This window comes from Lathyrus oleraceus, chromosome 2 (assembly GCF_024323335.1).
Source record: "Lathyrus oleraceus cultivar Zhongwan6 chromosome 2, CAAS_Psat_ZW6_1.0, whole genome shotgun sequence".
NCBI lineage: Eukaryota > Viridiplantae > Streptophyta > Magnoliopsida > Fabales > Fabaceae > Lathyrus > Lathyrus oleraceus.
The window spans coordinates 174341508-174362483 of NC_066580.1; positions in this window are offsets into that span (position 1 = coordinate 174341508).

The following is a 20976-nucleotide window of genomic DNA, read 5'->3' on the forward strand; positions in this document are numbered from 1 at the left end:
GTCAAAACAGCAAGGGGTAAGTATCCAAAATCATGTTCAAACAATTAGGAAACAAAACCAATTGGGTTCACATTCATATCAATCATCATCATCATTTCATGAACCATTTAGGTCAAAGTATGGCAAACAGAAGCTCATAGAAGTCAACAGCAAGACTTAACTCAAAAGCAATCTTAAACATTTCCAAAAATCACCAAATAAATCATGATCAATCACAACCCATAGCATGGTAAGCATGTCAAATTTCATCTCATTTGGACAAGTGGAAGGCAGTCAATGAAAATCAGAAAGTCAAAGCCATTTTGAACATGCTTAAGGAAGTCAACCAAACATGCATCAACTTGGAAAACTCATAAGTCAAGAATGGTGTATGATAAATGAATGGGACTAAAGCCATGGCAAAGATGAGGATGTCTAGTTATCTCATGTAAAATTCCATGTCCATCCAATAAAGTATGAGAATTTCACAAATGAAATGGGAACATGTGTCACACAAAGTCAACATTTGACTAACCAGGGGAGAAAATCTCAAACAATTAGGAAATGCCACAAATAATTCCAAGAAAATTCACATGTAAACTAGACATACAAGAGTAGGCTCATGCAAAAAATCAGATCAATTGGAGGTCAAGAAGCATGGATACAAAAATCAGCAAATTGGACATCAATGGTGTGACACAAATTGTCACACCCTAATTCAAAATATCATATCTCACAAACCACAAATGATAAATTCACAAACTCTACACCAAAATCACCATGAGTGTGTCTAGTTTAATCACAAAAAATTTGGGAGCCATTGGATAAAGTATCACCATTTCACAAATGTTTTAGCAAAGTGTACAAAATGTGCATACATGTCACAAACCCTCATACAAATTAAAATCCATTGATCACAAAATTCTGGAAAAATTATGATAAAAAAGTAGAGATCATGATGAACACAACACAAAAAATCCCATTGAATTTGGATCAAAAATGAGCAAGTTATGATTTTTGCAAGATTGGTTATAAAAATGTGAAATTAAAATGGAATAAATGAAGCAAGAATGGCATTTTGTAATTCCCTGATTCACTTAATTAAACACGGTCGTTTTGGCCATAAAATTGAAATGTTTCTATTGGTTGGAGGAAGAAAGGGCCATGCACGTGAAAATGAAGGAAATCTGGGGAATGCATTTTCTAGGGTTTCAAACCTTCATCCCTCTTTCAATCGAATTTTTAAAAGATGCTCAGAAATTGCAATTGGCTATACCATTGTGTTCATCAAACAACATACAACATGAATCCAACATTGGTTTTCATTAATTTGAACTACACAACAAGAAATCAATGGAAACATTTTCGAGTATCAAACTTCATCTCATCACATCTTCATGAATACACAACCATTTTCAAAAATAAAGGCATCACTAAACTCAGCATAAAAGAACCTATCCAAAGCATGTATCAATTTGACAAAATAGGGAGGTCGAATTCATACCAAAATTGAAGGGCAGTTGTGTTCTTGATGTTGTTTGATGTTACTGAAGTGCAACAGTTGCACCTTAGGGTCCCAGATGATGAATGATGAAGTTGGCTTTGGCTTGTGTAGATTGAAATGGTCTCAAGCAACTTCTGCCATGGAGTGAGTTTTTGTGTAGATGATGAATGATGAAGTTGGCTTTGAGTGAGTTTTTGTGTTTTTTCTCTTGACCAAGTGGCTGCTAGCAGTGTTTGGCAATGGTGAATGGATGGTCAAAATACAATGCAAGGCTTGGCCACTTTTTGAGTTTTTGACAGTTTTGGTAAATGCAAGTAAGATGAGTTTGAATGAATGAGTGAAATTGGTTTGTGTTTGTTGGTTAGGTTGGCTGCAGAGTTTGTTAGTGACAGGAAATGCAGTTTGGATCGTATCAAACAGGGCCAGGCTAGGTTGCTTTTGTGAGTTTGGACTGACTTGGTAAATGCAAGGATTGAGGCTTGAGAGAAATAAGAGGACAAGTGTTTGGTCTGTGGTGTTTGACAGAAAGTTTGAAATGCAAAGGAAATAGCAAGGTGAGGTTTGAGAGAGTGTGAAGATCTTTGGTTTTTGCTCCTAGTAGTGTTTCACATGACAGGAAACAAACATAACCCCTGCTGTCTTGTGCTGCTTGTTCTTTTTGACAGCATTTGAAAAATGTCAAGGCAAAGTGAATGAGGCTTCTTGGTGTTTTGGACAGGATTCTTTGAAATGCAAAGCAAGATGATGTTTTTTAGAGAATGAATCAAAATGGTTTGTTCTTGCTATTGGTATTACTCATGACAGAAAAATGATGAAAGGTCTGCTGTCATGGTTGCTTTGTGGCCCAGGGCATGGTTGTAACTTTGGTGCTTTTGGATAGAAAAACAGAAATGCAAAGCAAGGATGAGTGAAGTCTTGTGTGCAGTGTATTGCTGCTGCTACTCCATGACAGAAAGTGAGGAAGCCATGCTATTGGATGTTGCTTGAGGTAAGGCAATGCTGGTTCTTTGAGAGATTGGACAGAAAAGTAGTAATGCAAAGCAAGGTCAATGCAGTTTTTTTTGATGAGTGATCTTTTTTTCTGTGTTGCAATGTTTTTGTGGCTGCAATTAGTGTGTAGCATGACAGAAAAAATGGTGCTTAAGTCTGCTGTTGGACAGTACAAGGCATGGCATGGTTTTGGTCCTTCCTTCCCAATTTCAAGCAAGCAAGCATGGCCTTTGTTTTGCTGTTGGTTAGGCTGCTAATCAGGTTCACAATGACAGAGCATGGCCTTCTAATTTTCTGTTTTGATGAAGTACAAAGCATGGCTCAAATGCAAGTATGGATAACATGGTGAAACTTGTACTTTTTTCAAATTCCAAGCAACTAAGTAATGGCTTCATGTACTGCATAATTTGACTTGGCAAACAAATTTTAAATGATATTTCTGAGCTATTCCAATTGGCCAAATGTTAGAAAAATGTTTATATCAAAAAGTCAAACATTGGTCAAACTTGCATTTAAATGGGATAGGTCAAAAAATGCCATTTTGATTGGTGAAGTTTTGGCTCATGAAATTTATATTTTTGGAAAGAGGGGATCAAATGTGACTTGTAGGAAAAGACCCCACCAAAATTGGCCAAACGGTTTGAGAGATATGGCCTTTTGAAGTTCAAGATTTTCTGAAATCGATTCGATCATAACTTGCCAACCACACATGGGAATTGAGAGTTCTTGGACTTTTTGGAAATGGGAGAACAAGATCTTCAACTTTCATGTTGGGAAAAAATTCATTTGAAGCTTGTATCATGATATAAGTTTGAGGATCAAAACTTTCCATTTTTGGTAAGTTTCAGTTACAGGCCCAGTTTCCATTTTTGGAAATTTTTGATCTGGCTTCAAATTCTTCCATGATGGTGTTTGACATGATGTATGAGGACTATTTGGCCATGAATGAGCTCTCACAAACCAATTCCAATCATCAAATCACTGATTAAATGGACAGTTGACCAACAGTTGACTTTTAGGGTTTCTGCCTGACTGAGCCTCTTCTGATGAATTCCAAACCCTAATTCCTTGAGAACTTGACTTCAAATGATGTCCCAAGTTGTATGAACTCTTGATTATTGATTATGGTGCCCAAATTCCACAAGAATGGCCACCATCCACTGCTTTGACTGACTGTTGACTTTCTAGGGTTTTTAACTGTCTGTGCATAAGCTGATGACCTCTGAGCCTTCAACCCTTGACTTGAACACTTCAAATGAACCCTCTAGTCATGTGAACTTTTTGGACAAACCCTAGGGCCTTGGCTCCTTGAGAATTGTGCTTGCTTGCTTGGTTGACTGATCTCCTGATCAGTTTGACCTAATTCTTCTGATTGGCTTGCACTTGAGGCAAAAAGGCAATGCAATGCTATGCAATGGACCATGATATGCTATGACCTAATATGAAAATGTATGTACAATGATAGGTGCAAATTTGAGGTGCTACACTCTCCTCTACCTGAACAGTTGACTCTGGATAGGTGGTCGTTCTGATTCTTCTTATGGATTCAAGAAAGATAAAGCTAGCAAAGACATCACTTGCTTTGAGTGCAAGGAGCATGGCCACTTCAAAAATGAATGTCTCAAGTTAAAGAAATACAAACCTACGAAGAATGACTTCAGAGGAAAGAAGTAGGGTCTGATGGATACATGGGATGATTCAGAATCCTCATAAGACGACTCTGAGAAAGAGCAAACTAATGTGGTGTTGATGGAATGCACAAAAGCTCATGCTGAGAAGATTCAATCAAAATCAGAATCTGAGTCAGATGATGAAGAGGTATTTGCTGAACTCTCTCATTGCTAAAGTCCCCCTTAGTTAGACAGTCCATTAAGGTGAGGTTTGTAACGCCCCTAAATCTGATAGTCCACTAAGACGAGGTTTGTAAGCTCTTCTTAACTCCTTATTTGTGTTAATTTAATCCTATAATTTTAATCAACAAAGTCTAACATCAAAGTCTGAGGTTTGTAAGCTCCCTCTTACTTTAACAAACCTTAGGTTGAGGTTTGTTAGCTCTTCCTTTAGTCTTGAGAGTTCATTAATGTAAGGTTTGTAAGTTTTTACTTAAATCATTGTCTTTGTTATATTAAAATTAATCATTTAAGCTCAGTAAAATAAATTACTCAAAAATAAAAATAACATAAAACTTATAAATCATAATCTGTTCTGACAGAAACTGCTTTGTTGAAGTTCTGATGTTTTATTCTCTTCTTAAATACTTTATGCATTTTCTCCCCCTTTGTCATTATCCAAAAGATTTACAAAAGAAAGAGAAGAACAATACAATTGAAAAAATATAGTTTAAAAGAACAAAATTTTGAAAGAAGTTGATACCAAAAACAATAAAACACAAATTTGATACCAAAATAAAAAGATAAAAAACTTTTCAGAGACAGAAGATGATTTAAAACAAGTTTAAGAATTTGAAAGAGAAGACAGAAGCAAAATTAACATATTTTCCATAAGAGACACTTTTTAAAACATATAAATTTCTTTTTAAGAGACAAGAATAAATTCTTTACTTCTTATGTTTAATGACTATCGTTTCAGATTACAATGAGTAATTATGATCCAGTATGGCATGCTTAATTAGTGTTTATCCTATAGATATTTACAGATCAGAAATTTAAACCCACAAGGTGTTTCATCTTTAGAAATTTTGTAATAAGTCCACATGTTCAGGCCAGAACACAAACTCTCATTCACTCAATCATACATCTGTTTTAATATGAACATAACTTCTGACCATTCTACTATTTAAATTGTTTCATAGGCTTCTTTAGTCTCTGTTGTAAATTCAGATCAGAAGGTCATACCCTCTGAAGGTATTATTTCAATATTTATTTCTTAGGTAGTAAAGACACAAAATAGGATTATAAGAAGAGAATATACCCAAAAGTGTTTCATTTCAATTCATATGATGAAGAGAAACTGAATTTAGATTGGAGAAAAATTTTCTACGATCATAGACTTAGGGATGATTAGAATTAATGTTATAAATATATTTTTAGAATCATTTATTTAGTTCAATGAAATCTTTTTTCCTTTCCAATTAGCATACAATGCTTTAATCATTAGTTAATTCCTTTATCGCAAACTGATTTAAGAAGTTCAGAATTCAAAAAAGAAAACAAAAGACAACACTCTTAACTTGATATTTCTTTTTCATTCGATTCATTTGATACAATCAATTAACCATAAAAATTGCTTTGGTTATACAATCTGAGGCTAAGAAAGAATGTATCAAATTTACCTAAGAATATGAACATACAAGTATTAAGTAAAAATACAAAATTATGCAAAAAAGAGAAACTAAAATTGCTCTAAGAGCAAGTTAAAAAAAATGACTATAAAAATTTAAAAAAAAAATATCAAACAAAGGCAGCTTAAAAAGACTGTCGAAATTTGGTGGAAGAAGAATTAAAATTATTCTTTTCTCAAAATTATAATTCTTCTCAAAATTATATTATGTTGAAGGGTCGGTCAAAAAGTTTAATGTGGTATTGTGCTAGCGGCTTGACATAGTTCAATTGCAGGTCCCTAAAATTGTAGATGAATACAATTATAAGTTCTAAAAATTTAAGAAATATTTAAAACTACATAGTTTCTTGTGGATGCGGGTAGGAGAAAAATATGCATGCATGAATGAGCATGTAGGAAAAAATAATTTTCAAATTAGCTTCAAATAAAATGGTCTAACACTATAAAGCATATTTGGATAATCAACTTGCTATTATATTCTCTCTGATTCTAATTATAAGAAAAAGTTTATTATTTAGATTAACTAATCAGACAATGCATCTAGTTTATATATTATCCAAACACATTAGTTATTCAATATATCTAAATAATAAATTTTTTCCTTATAAATATGATTAGAGAGAGTATCTTTTATGTTTGACACTATTAAAAAAATTTAAAGTCCCATATTAATTAGAGATAAAGCTTAAAAACATTTTAGTGTGACATCAGCCACTTTGCAAGTCAGTTTTTTTATGGTTGAGTTATGTCAAATTCTAATTATAATAAGATATTAGTGTCTATCGCACTATGGGTAATTCATCATTTATATCCATGCGCCAAGTCCAATAAAGTGATGGACGTAAGAGGTGTATTGTTAGATAATGCTTCTAAGCTGAATGGATCCAAACTTGAATCGTGAATGAATCACTTTCCTTATAGTATTTTAAGCACTCTCAAATGTCTTAGAGTCAATGCGTAAGAATATCCAAGATAATTTAGCCTACTTCGAGTTTGTATAAGACCGATGAAAACTCAAATGTAGGAAAGATGTAATCTGGAAATATTATTGAAGAGGATATATGTTTTGTAATGTGATTTTATGAATCGGGATTGACCAATTTATAGACCAATGTAGTAATTTCACAAGGTTGTAACTCTTGATGAAACACACCCTTTCAGCAAAATTGTTATAAATTTTGTAATGTTTCACTTACAACAACATTTTTCAAGCGTTGACTATTTGCATTCTGCAACACTTTAAAGTGTTGCTTATTTCCGAATTCAAAATTCAAACTTAAGCAACGACCATAAAAAACAGAAGCAACGACCTTCGTCATTTGTGGTGGCTTGCCACCACAAGTCTAAGTGCTTAAGTGTCGTATACAAGCTGTCACTAGCGGCTCTACGCTAATGTTTTTGGACCCGATCCTAGAGTCTGAGATGGTGTCACCGGCGAAGCGATGTGTGGAGGAGACAATTGACATAAAATTTGGGACCACCACACTTGTCTATGTGATACTTTATCTTATTTAGCTCTTTTATTGAGTTAATGAATATACTCCTAACTCTATATAAAGGCTTTCAAAATAAATGATATTTTTTATGTGAGACTATTTTCCTTATTCATTTACTCGCTTGCATGTTTTCTCGTAATTTTGGAACAAATACATGAATATTTATTGTTATTAATTATAACATGTATTAGAATGATACTAAATTTCAAATTGATCAAAAAAAAATCTTTATATAGAATATCACATTTCACCCTACAGATTAATTTTATAACTTTGAGTTAAATAAATTTTAATTCAACTATACACTTTTGATTTTTGAAGATCGAGAGCCTTTAAATCATTTGCAAGGAGTTTAAGATGTTTTGCATAATCATGCACGTTTTTTTCACTAATATTTAAAGTTAAGCGATGTGTAAACTAATCTCCATAAAAATAACTATTGACCATTCACTGTCTGCATCTTTCTTCACCTAAACTCTGAACCAAAACCAAAAAATATGGATATTGTCGAGAAACTTGGTTCATTTGAAGCCTTAACTTTTTCTTTTTGGTGGGATTGAAACCTAAAGTTGAAAATTGTTGGTTGTCTTTATCTGCATTTAAATAATTGAGATGACTTTGAAGTTTTGTAGAATGGTGGGCGACCATGTGCCTTCTGATTGATGGATTTATTATATGACTACTTTTTAAGGTAGCAGCACAGTCACAACTTTATGCAAGAATCACTCTAAAAAACCATGTTGGAGTAATAGTGTAAGAAACGTGTGGTGCACGGATTCCTTTTAAAATGTGTGTATTTTTTCTGATTTAAATTGATTATCATTTAAGATTTTTATATATAAATTAAAAAATTTAATAATACTATCATAAAATATTATATTATTATTAAATTAATTTTATAAATATATTAGATTTAGTATATAAAATAATAATTAAATAATAATTGAAAAATAACAATTACTTTTATTTTAAAATTGATAATAACATTTATTTTGAAACAAATTTTACGGTTTAAAACGATAGATATTTTAAAAGTTGGTGGAGTAGTTTTTTTAATAATAAACTATTATTAAATATGTATAATTAAATTAAATAAATATTTAATTTTTAGCGACAAGTTATTAAATTTATATGATCAACTATTGAAATGATTGTAAAAATCAATTTAAAATAATAATATGTAAAATAAACGTTATTAGTAAAAATGAAGTGTCAAGTATGAAGTGTTTAGTACTACCTTCGTTTTAAAATCGTTTAAAATTTTGCACACAAATTAAAAAGTGTAATAATTCATAAGATATTACACTTTTATAAAATTAACCTTATTAATGAGTTGGAAATATTGTAAAGAGAAATAATTAAATGACATAATTGGAAAAATAACAATCATTTTTACATTGAAAAATGAGAATGTTAATCATTTTGAAACAAATTTTTACTAAAATAACAGTCATTTTAAAACGGAGGAAATAGTATAATAGGTGAAGTCTTGGTTAAAAATATTCGTCACTTAATAGATTTTGTACATCCCGAAAATTTATGTTGACCAGTCGAGGTGTGAGAAGTCGGTGACGAAGTAGGGATGGTTCAGATGGAAGTCGAGTAATATTTAGAGCCAAAACACGGATTTGCCTAAAGAATATTTGAGGTATAGCTTGACCTATGAAGTTATCATATTGTCAGGTTAAGGTTCCTAATGGGTCGAGATGATGAGTCTCGTATCGTCGGGTATGGAGCTCGGATAAGTCGAGATAGTGGTTACACGAAGGGTCACCATCTGAGAACGATTTCAAAAGGTGAAAGGTCATACGACATCATAATTAAACGGACACTACCAGACATTAAGAAGGAAAAATGAATGATAAAGCGACGACTTGAATTCATAAAGGAATAAGAAATGGCTCTTCATGATTGTTGGGGCCTATATAAAGGACATGGAGAAGTAAGAAAAAGACGCGAGGAAAAAATCATTTTTGATAGACACTGATTCAATCATTTGAGGCTCTCCCTGACTAAAATCAAGGAAGTAACCTTTTAGTGTTTCTAGCAAGAACATTTGGCGCCCACCGTGGGCCCTTGGTAATATTTTCCTAGGCCTCACAAAAATCACCTCCCAGTCCAGTTGTGCGATGTTCGAATCATCTTTCAGCCAAAGTGATCTACCCCGACCACCAGAGTTAACCCCATTTCTCACAGTGGTGGAGGCTCTCCGTCAACATAATTGATAACGCGAAAATACATCAGATATTTGCCTTGATTTACACTCAAAGATCATACCACTTTGATTAATATTTCGATTATTCCGTAAGTATTCGAGTTGTTTTTGCAGGTATTTAAATCTCCAAGCCTTAATGAGCAAAATGAAGAAAAGGAAGAAAAAGAAGAAGAAACAGATGAGAAAGCACAGAAAAAAAGCAGAAAACCAGAATGCAGAATTTGCTGATGTGACGACCGTCACAAGCTTCATGACGACCGTCACGACCCAGCCTATGAAGACCGTCACAGGCCCATGACGAGCGTCACACGGCCAGATTTTACGCTTTGAAACAGTCAATCAGAGGCACCCAAACGTGCCTAAATTCTCTCCAACAGCATGACTCCCCCGTGGATTCCTCATTCAACCAGTCTTCGTTAAATTTCTCAACCGCCAAGACCTACCAAAGCAATATATAAAGGACCAAAGTTGGGAAAATTGGAACATCGACACTTACGCTCTACAATTGAATTTTTTTACAGCATTCTAGTTTTTTAGTTATTTTCTTTTCAGCAACTTTGTTTCCGTTGCCTTAGTTCATTTGCCATTCTTTTTAGAATTTCCTTTTCTCCTTTCCTTTCCGTTTTTCAGTTAGCTATAGTAGTAGTTTCCTACACTAGGGAACTACTACACTTTATTTAATTTAGTAAGCAATTGTATTGAAGAAGCAGAATCCTATCGACTTGTGGAGGACTGCTCAAGTACTCGAAGATTCGCCGTACTCTGTTAATCCAATTGCCAGGTTTTTATTAAATTATTATTATTGTCCAGTTATTATTATAATTATGTTTGCCGCAATGTTGATCTGTTTATGCTCTGTGTTTGCTCTATTTAACATGTCCGACTAAACTACCGGTATCGGTATGTAGCAATTTAATTAGATGGGATTTAATAATAATCGGTGAAAACTCTTTTTCTCAAGCAATCTTTTAGGCTGAAGTTTTTAATTTAAATTTAATTAACTTTATCACAAAAGCTTGAGAAGCTATTTAATACGATTTTGCCACGAGAGTGGGAAATTTACTAATGTGATAACCAACAATCGCGGGAGCGTGAGGCTCGAGCTGGATAGTAAAAATTTGGCATTGAGTTTAAAAACAGCGAGAGCACTTTAAAAGCAATTAGAACTTATTTATTTTCAAAAAGTAATTTTAACTTCAAATGGGACAACGAGAGCGTACATTCTGACTTAAAGTTATAGGCCGAATCAACAATCACGAGAGTGTGAGATAAAGCTTTTTAAATAAAGATTTTCTACTAAGAGATATTTGGCATTTAAACTATTCACCGGTGACTTATCGAATCCCTGACAACTAATGTGTTGCATACTGATTCCTTCCATTAGATCTTTCTTAAAACTAAATTTCCCTTAGATTTAATATTCTGCACTCGAACTTCTACTAATCATTCCCTTAGCTAAACATAGTGACGTTAGTAACACTAGTTTGACCATAGGTCCCTGTGGGATCGATATCTTTTAAAACTAAAGCGACTGGACTGTGCACTTGCAGTCAAGTACCCGATAGACTATATTTTATATATAGTCACGACAAGCATCCATAATGAAACATTATAAGATAACATCCATATTTTACAAACATAGAGTCAACAGGATGGGGATACAGAGGAGGAGCTTCTGAATCCCTATCCATTGTTTGAGGCGATTTAGGGTGATCAAGTTCCAAAGAGAAGTCTTCCAAGGGAGGATATCAACTCGGAAAACCCTTTCTACAAAGGGAAAAACACAGATGAGGTCCACGAATCTCGGGTGACCCATAATACCTTGAATACCATTGCTGGAAGATTCGCAGGAAGAGGAGAAACTAGTTCCGCCAAGAAAAGATATGTTTGTGTTGTGATGCATATTAGACAGAAGCCGCATAGAAGAAGATGAAAACCTGACCGAAATCACCTTCTCCAGAAAAGATGTCGAAGGAGTCTTGGCTCGCGAGAACGATCCAATGGTAATCAAATTACAAATTCATGACTAGAGTATAAAGCGAGTCTTGGTAGATCCTGGAGCCCATATTTTGTATTGGGATGCATTCAAGGGTATGAATTTCAATATCATAAAGCTATTACCTTTTAAAGGTGCCTTGGTCGGCTTATCTGGAGAATAGGTACAAGTTATGGGGCATCTACCCGTGATAAAAAAATTGGCAATGGAGACAACGCCAAAAGTGTCAAGGTCAGATACTTGATTGTCAATGGTGCATCTCCTTACAACATTATTATTGGCAGATCATCATTCAATGCTTTGGAGGCAGAATTATCCACTTTATACCTCACACTGAAGTATCCTCTCGAATATGTCCGTGTAGGGGTGGTAAAGGGTGATCAAGGATTAACAAGGAAATGTTACAAATACAATTTGAAGCTTAAAAATAAAGCTCAAGCTAATGAGTCAACAAAAGATGATCATTTAAAGATTAATTTAGTTGATATTGATCTGAGAGAGGACTCGACGGAGGATAGTTTGACACCCATCGAAGATGTAAAGAAGGTACAAATCAGCGCCCAAATATTTCAGATGACTCAAATTGGTTCTAATTTGTCTCCGAAGGAGGAAGCCGAGATTGTAAGAGTGTTAAAGAAAAACATAGATCTGTTCGCGTGGAAGCCGACTGATATGTCTGAAATTGATCCAAATATAGTTTGCCATCAACTGGATCTAGATCCAACCATCAAGTCGGTGTCTCATAGAAAGCGGGTGAATTTCGAGGAGAAGAGAAGAGCAATAGAAGATGAGGTCGGAAAGCTGGTGAAAGTCAGATTCATTCAGGAAATTAAGTACCCGACCTGGTTGGCTAATATAGTTATGGCAAAAAAGAAATCGGGAAAATGGCGAATGTGCATGGATTTCACCTACTTGAATAAAGCATGTCCTAAAGATCCTTATATGCTTCCTCATATTGATCGACTCATTATTGGGGCTTCCGATTTCCATCTTCTTAGTTTCATGGATGCTTACTCGAGTTACAGTAAGATATAAATGAATTTGTTGAATGCTCCCACGATGACATTCATGACAAATAAGAATAATTATTATTATGAGGTGATGCCTTTCGGACTCAAAAATGCAAGGGCTACCTATCAAAAACTGATGGATAAGGTATTCGTTTCGTAGATAGGGCGGAACTTTGAGGTATATATGGATAATATGGTGATCAAAACCCCAGAAAACCGGAAACACATAGAAGATTTAGAAGAAACATTTGCAACAATCAGAACTTATAACATGGGGATTAACCTAGAAAAGTGCACTTTCGGGGTACAAGCTGGGGAATTCCTTGGTTTTATGTTGACCATCCGGGGATAAATGTCAAGAAATTATTAATATGAGAAGTCTGTCAACCGTAAAAGAGGTACAATAATTGACAAGATGTTTAACCACTTTATCTTGCTTCTTGTCTTGTGCAAGAGACAATTCGATTCATTTCTTTGTTGCGGTGAAGAAGTCGGAGAAGTTCCAATGGACGGATAAAATGTTTCCTATCTGCATCTTCCATCCTGATAAGAACAAAGGAGAACCAGTCTCTCATCCAATACCTATCCATTTCAGACAATGCTATGAGTTCCATATTAGTCTAGGAGACAAAGAAAAGAGAGAAGCTGATATATTTTGTTAGTAAGGTGCTAAGAGGAGCAGAATTACATTATCAGAAGATCGCTCGTCTTGCATTGGCAGTAGTAATTACAACTCAAAAGTTAAGATACTATTTCCAAGGACACCCTATCATTGTTAAAATCAATTATCCAATCGAGCAGGTCTTGAAGAAGTCGAACTAGGAAGGAAGAATGGAAGCCTAGGCAGTAGAATTGTCAGAGTATGATATCAAGTTTGTACCTTGGAGTAGTATCAAGTCTCAAGTGCTTGTTGATTTCCTAGTTGATTTTTGTTCTCCATCCTCGGAAGAGTCATCCTGTAGATGGACTATATATATGGATAAACCTTCTAATATCAAAGGAAGTAGATATGAGATAGTATTAGAGAGCCTAGGTGACCTGGTTTTAAAATGTTGTGTTTTAATTTTTAGGCTAGCAATAACCAGGCGGAGTATGAAGCTTTAATTGCACGAATGAGATTCGCAAAGGAGATTGGAGTAACACACTTGCTTGTTCAGACTGATTCTCAGTTAATCTCCAATCAGGTTAGAGGAGAGTATCATACGAAGGATCCATCGTTAATCAGATACTTGGAAAAAGCTCTCAAGATGTCTCAGACGTTTGTGGAATTCAAGATATACCACATTCCCAGGAAGGAGAATGTCAGATCCGACCTCTTAGCCCAATAGGTGAGCACCAAAGGTTCCAATTTAAACAAGATGGTAATTCAAGAAACCCTAGAAGCACTGAGCATAAAAGTTGAGAAAGTTATGACATTGAATAATGTAAGAGGCTGGATGGTACCTATCATTCAGTATTTGACCCATAATGAGTTGCTAGAAGACGATATTGAGGCTAGGCACATTAAAAGGATATCTGTTAGATACCTCATCGTTGTTGATCAGTTATATAATATGGGAAGATCAACTTTTATGTTAAAATACATTTTACAAGAAGACATTGTGTTGGTCACGAAAGAGGTCTACGAAGGAGTATATGGAAGTCACATTGGAGGAAGAGTGTTGTCGAGAAAAATACTTAGAGCAAAATATTGCTGGCCATGTATGCTTCAAGATTTGCACAGTTTGTAAGCCGATGTGAAAAATGTCAACTATTCTCTACCTTCATCCATTCTCCTGCAGAATTATCACATTCAGTATTTTCACCATGGCCATTTTTTCAATGGGGGTCGAACATTCTGGGAATATTTCCTATTACATCCAAGCAGTTGAAGTTTTTTATAGTAGCTATTGATTACTTCACTAAATGGGTGGAGCCAGAAGCTGTGTCGCGGATCACAGTGGAAAGGGTACACCAATTTTACTGGAGAAACATAATATGTCATTTCGATCTTCCCAGAGTCATTATTTCAGACAATGGCACACGATTTTCCAGTTCATCAGTAACAGAGTTTTGTAAGGATTTATGGATACATAATTAATTTATTTTGGTAGAGCATCCTAAAGCAAATGGTCAAGCGGATGCATTGAACAAGATTATTTTATTCGGGATGAAAAAGAAATTGGATGAGGCTAAAGGGTTATGGGATGAGTAATTACACGAGATCTTATGGTATTACAATATCACCCCTCATTCGACTACTAAGGAAACTCCTTTCGGGATGGTTTATGGAGCTGATGAATGGTATCGGTAGAAATCAATACTCTGACTTGGAGGCATATTACTTTTGATGAAAACACCAACTCAGACAGTTTGGACAATTCTGCAAATCTATTGGATGGAGTCAGGGGAACAACCCACATAAGGGAATTCACAACCAAACAAATAATTTCCAGGAGATTTAATATTAAAGTAAGATAAAGAGGATTTCACAAAGGCGGTTTGGTATTGAAGTGGGTGAATGACCCTAAGAAGAAAGGCAAACATGCTCCAAATTGGGAAGGACCATTTCATATCCTCCAGAGGGTAAATAACAAGGCTTATAAGTTATAAAGTTTAGAGGATGTTGAAAGACCTAGGGCCTAGAATGTAACCAACCTTAGGTTTTATTTAAGCTAAACCACGTAGTAAACATCATGAATAAAATTATGGGAATACACTATTTTCACTTGGAAGGGAAAGGGTTTTTAATGAGGCATCCATAGTTAAAACCATTGTATTATAAATTTATAAAGCAGGAAAAAAGGTCATAAGACATAATTCGGGATTAATCTCGAATCCAGTGAGAAATCACCAAAGGCCAAAACTTTTTACATGATCGACCACAATCGGGCTAAGTAAATTGAAACCTCGGACCTAACTGAAGTCCAAGTTAATTAAAACCTCTAGCATAATTGGATGCGACTGGTCTAAGTCGGTAGAAACCTTTGGAGAAACTGGGTTTGAATGAATTATAAAGATGAACCCTTGGTCGGGATATACTTATCATGGTCAGGTTGTATTGTCAGTATGACCCAACTTCATAAAGGTACCTGAGTGGTCTATCAAAGTAGAAAGATATGAATTGACTTACTATAGACTTTCCCTCGATTGGGGAGCCTATATTTTAAAAATATTAAACACATGCGGCTTCTACAAAGAACCACTTCAAATAACCAATTATAAAAATAAATTATGAAAGGGAGACAATCAATAAGAAGAAACTAGAAATGAGATTGTTATAGATGTTACGGATCACAGCAGGATTCAGGTACAAAAATGGTAAGTGGATAATATTCTTAAAAAAATATTACAAAACGCATCATAGGGGATGACTAACAAAAACGGGAATAGAAACAATATTATTCTTCATTCTTATCCTCATTAACAACTCTGAGGTTGGTTTCATCAGCATGGTCTTTCTTGGTCCGATCATCAGTGGAAAAAGGCTTGGTTTCTTCCATATCCAAGAGTCGACCATCCACCACAACATTAAAAAAATATAGCTCAGACAAATTGAGCCCAGGGTGGAGGCACAAGACTTGAGCATTTTCCCTGTCAAAAGCATCATAACCTACGTCAAGAACGTCGATTCGAGATTTATGCAAGGCTTTCTATAGTTGGTCATTCGATTCCTGAGTTGACTTCATCTCCTCAGACTTCTTGGTTACAATAGATTGCAATTCTTGATTTTTAGCCTCTGACTTTTCCCTATTTGTCTTCTCCTCCAATAATTGTTTCTCCGGGTCAAATATTCTATCCGCCTGTGCCTTCTGGTGTTCCTTCAGTTGGTTGATCTCTTGGTTGAGCTTGATCTTGTTCAGTTCATAATCATCCTCAAATTCAAATAAGCCTTAGGTTAGAATACACACCTCATCAGATAAGAGATGATGTTTTGGGTCAATTTTTGGCAACATATTATCTTCACCTTTTTCACATCTTCTGTGCCATTCAGATTGTCATAAAGGAACTTCAATCGTAGAGGAACTTCACCTTGCTTCAACCGACATCCTGCATCAAAGAGGAAATTTCCCAATCATTTATGCAAAACTCGTCACTCATTAAAGTTTTCATCTTCTTTGGGGAATCTAGACGAGAGTCCTCTGGTGGCGGGATTGTTGAGACATGGGACTCGGAAATGCATGGGGATGTTTTACTGGTTGCTACTTTCATTTTCTTTAATATCTGTGTTTCTAAATCGGACAGGTCCAACTTGGTAGCGGACTGGCCAACTCCTCTTCTTGTCGCCCGGGCTTCCAACGTCAGTCTTTTTTGTTCCTTCACAGACAAGTCAGTCATTTTTTCTGCAAAATGAATTGGAAAAGGATTAGGAATATAAAATGTAGTGCGATGAATAATGCAAAAATAAAATAGATGAGTATTGTAGCGGTAAATTCATGACCATCAAGCTATGGATAAGCTTAATGTCAATAAAACTAGAGTCGTCATCGCGCATTTATTGTTTCCAAAGGAAAAGGGAAAAGTATGAACAAAACCCAAAGATAAGAAGTTTTCAAATCAAAACTAATAAAATGTCAGAGATTACAGGTAGAGGGGGTTAGTTACACAGAGGTAAGGTGTTAGCACCCAAAGTGTCATATGTACTCCTAGGAGCCCTTTTTATGTGTTCATATGTGTTTGGTATAAAAGATGTTTGAGAAAAATAGAGTGCGGGGATGAGAAAAGAATCCACTGATTATATTTTTGTGTTTGACAAGACCTTCGGTCTTGTGCCTACGTACCAACATAAAAATGAGGGATCAAAATCTCGTTGTTCGTGGTAAAAATTTCAAAGTTGGTGAATTACTTTTAGCAAAAGTTTAATAAGAGAGGCCCAAAAGGTCAAAAAAAATTGAATGGAGTTGTTAGTTCTTTTTGTCTTTTGAGATTTAAGTCAATATTGGTTAAGTTTAGTTACAAGTTCGATTTAAGAAAAAAGTTGGAAAATTCATTGGCATAAGGCCAAAGTTTCTAATCATTAACACAATGTCTAAGTTTGAAATCACAAGCAAAGAAAGTTTTTAAAAAGGGGGAGAGATTTTGAAATTTAAGAAAGTGGGAGGAGATGAAGAGGTTATCCTAAGAACATATTTAAAAGTTAAGAGTTGAAAAGATCTGACCAATGGGATGCAATCCAACAGACAAGAGTGTCATATAGAAAACCCATTTTCCTTTTGGACTTTGAATCAAATAATAATTAATAAGCAATTAACAATATCCAGACATCATGAAGATTAAGGGATCAAATAAAGATAGCCACATCCAAACAAGCAATCCCAAAGCTAGCAGTCTTCTTTGTCTTCTCATGTATCAGATGAATTATTCCTTGATCTACTCAGAACAGAGCATCAAACACAAGACCAAAATAACAATTAAGCACAAAGACAGAGGAACATATGAATTCAAACAAGATCCAAGGCTTCCATTAGATAAAGGCTCGGTTCAATATAGCTCTGTCTCAAAATGTTGGCATTGGCCAAGTCCTTTTTGCACAGGGAATGTTGCCTAATTCTAAGTCCAAGAGTTCAGATCAAAATCAACAGTCCACCAGATGTTTTTTAGGGTTTTTGTTGTTATTAGGTGTTTTAAGGTCCTAAGACCACAAACAAAGTCAAAACACATAAACAAATATATATAATCATAAGATATTGCTCAAATGAGCAAAGTGAAAATGACATAAACATAAACAAGTTAAATGAAATGTAAATGACAATGAATGATAAATGACTGAAATTTAAATTCCACAAAATAAATGACTTGAAAGTAAAGCAATATTAACAAGAATTAGTCAAATGTTAGTCAAAAGTTAGTCAAGTGTTAGTGGTGATTTTTAATTGATTAAGTCATTCTTTGGAGAACATTCAACCATTCATTCACAAGTATGAATCCTTAAACCAAGACATCTTCCATGAGAAGGGCTCTAACTTTGATAATTCAACAAGTATGCCTCTAGCTCTCATGAAAGGAAAAAAGGTAAAGTCTCCGCACAATACCATGAGGAATGAGAGACTTAAAATCTCACTTACTAGAATGCTATGTCATTATGGTCAAATTTAGCTCTATGTTAAGCAATCATAATTGGACTTATGTAGAAGTCACAACTATCTGAGGTTGGGCAATAAAAATTTAGGTGTTAATGAATGTTAGAGATTTGGTATGAAGAACCAAACTCCCAAAATATACCACACACTAAAATAAAATATCAAGAGGGAGGGACCTATCTGTTTACCTTGAAAAATTGTAAACAACCGTTGATCTTCCAAATTTCTAAATTTGGTCACTTACAGGATCAATCAGATTGATCCTAGGACATGTGCTAAATTTCTCGTAAGCATAACATTGATAAATGATCGAACTAAACGCCAAACCGAAACATTAAATAAAAACTAAAGACTAAAGTGTGACTTGAACAAAAGAACAATCTTAAATTAGTATTTAGAACTATTAAAGAAGAAGTAAATGACGGGAATTGTAGAAGGATTGAAAGCAATCAAAAAGGTTGGTGAGTGCTGGAATCTTTAAGAATGTAAGGTAACGAAAGGAACTAAAGATCTTTAAACTTGTAAATGACGAAGTAAGAAATAAAGTGTTTAAGAGTAAAAAGCAAGGAAAGATACTTCTGAAAATAAAATAAAGGTAACTTTGTAATGCTTTGAAATGATTAAACAATGGTGTAGACAACGTACATTCTGCGTTTTATAGTTCTTCTTCACATGAATACTTAGTAAATTTGCAGGTTTTTATACACAATTTGACACACACTTTTCTAACTCTAAGACCCTATATTTATACTGGATCGAAATAACTACTCTGAGGGTTCTTTAATCACGTCGATACATGTGGCGTCCTGCATGCGTATGTTCGCTCATTCTGCTTCCACGTGTATCCTTGCGGTCTCTAACGAAGATACTCTTCCCTCTTTTATTTAAATTTCAAATATTTGATCGAAACCGTTTTTTAACCGTTCCTTAAGGAACCGCTTCAAAATTTCAGCTATAAGCTTGATCTTTATTTAATCAGCTAAGCCAATCTACCTTCAGTTGGTCGAGTAACCTCTTAGTCGAAGCCAGTTGTACGTGCTTTCCAATTTTGGTAATTTGAAGTGGGCGTCGAAAATTTGAGCTAACAGATTGCCCCCTAAAAATCTCATTTTCGACATACAATAGAGAAAGACATTTTTGAGACCTTACTTTGACGCCTCAATGGATGATACTGCCACGTGTCTCAATGTTGGCAAAACCTTTTAGTTCCTCCATTTTGTCTGGTGATGTCAGCGTCATCATTGTTTTTTCCTACCCACGTCTTTTCAGCCCACAACAGAATCTTTTACACTCATCACGTTTCCTAGCTTCTAGGAAATCATGGCTATAACATTTAACTGCCATTTTCACTACACTACCCAAGGGATACACGTGTCCCATTAACTTGTCTACCATTAATGTTGATTTGAAACGTCTCCCTGTAGGTCTATAAAACCCAATTACTTACCCATTTCAGAACTTCTTCATATTCTCTGCATTTTCAAACGTTCAAGCCTTCTTTTCTCCCAATCCTTTCTAACTGAAACCCAGATTTTTGCTTTTTCAAACCTTAACGATGGATGCTTCAAACAGAACCCTCAAGGGAACATGAGTTTCTTTCAAAACTACTACAAATAGGTCCAAAACTCCGAAGAAAATTTCTGAACTTCCGCCATTTTCTACTTTATCCGCCCCCTTGCAGTTGGTAATCGTCACTACCTACCAGAACCCCAGACAGAAGAACACTGCCAGATTTATGCTTCTCAGGTACTCATTCCTGTTTCTGTCTCTAACAAAACTTATGCCTTATCTGGACCTCTAGCAGATTTAGACACTGATACCAACAAGCTTAGAGAGTTTTTTCCGTCTTACCATAAATGCAAACCCATAGGACAAGCTAAAAACCCTAGGACTTCTTCCGAAAACACCCCGGCTGAAAACGCTATAGATTAAAGGTTTATGGACAATGGTTTTAGAGCCTTTCGTGCCACCCCAACTTTCAAAGATCCCATTGATTACTCCAATTGGTTAAACAAAATAGAGAAACAAAAATCTCAGGCCTGGAAAGATATAGGGATATACGACCTTATTATGTTGTCGAAATTGGACCTGGATCATAGTCACCCTATGTTAGTTTCTTCGTTGTACTTTTGGGACAACACACACTATACATTCCACCTGCCTTGTGGAATGGTCACACCCACACTTTTCGACATGGTCGCTATCACAGGGCTGAAACCCACTGGCCACACTTATGATCCTGATGTTGACTCCATAGATACAATTTCCTTTTCGACTACAAGAGCAGCATATCCAACACATATAGCCCACTATCATGATAAAGACACTGAAACTATCTCTGATGTGTAGCATATAGCGTTCCTGACTCGGTGGCTGTCGCACTCTATGTTTTGCTCGAAATCACTACAAGTGGCCAAGAAATATCTC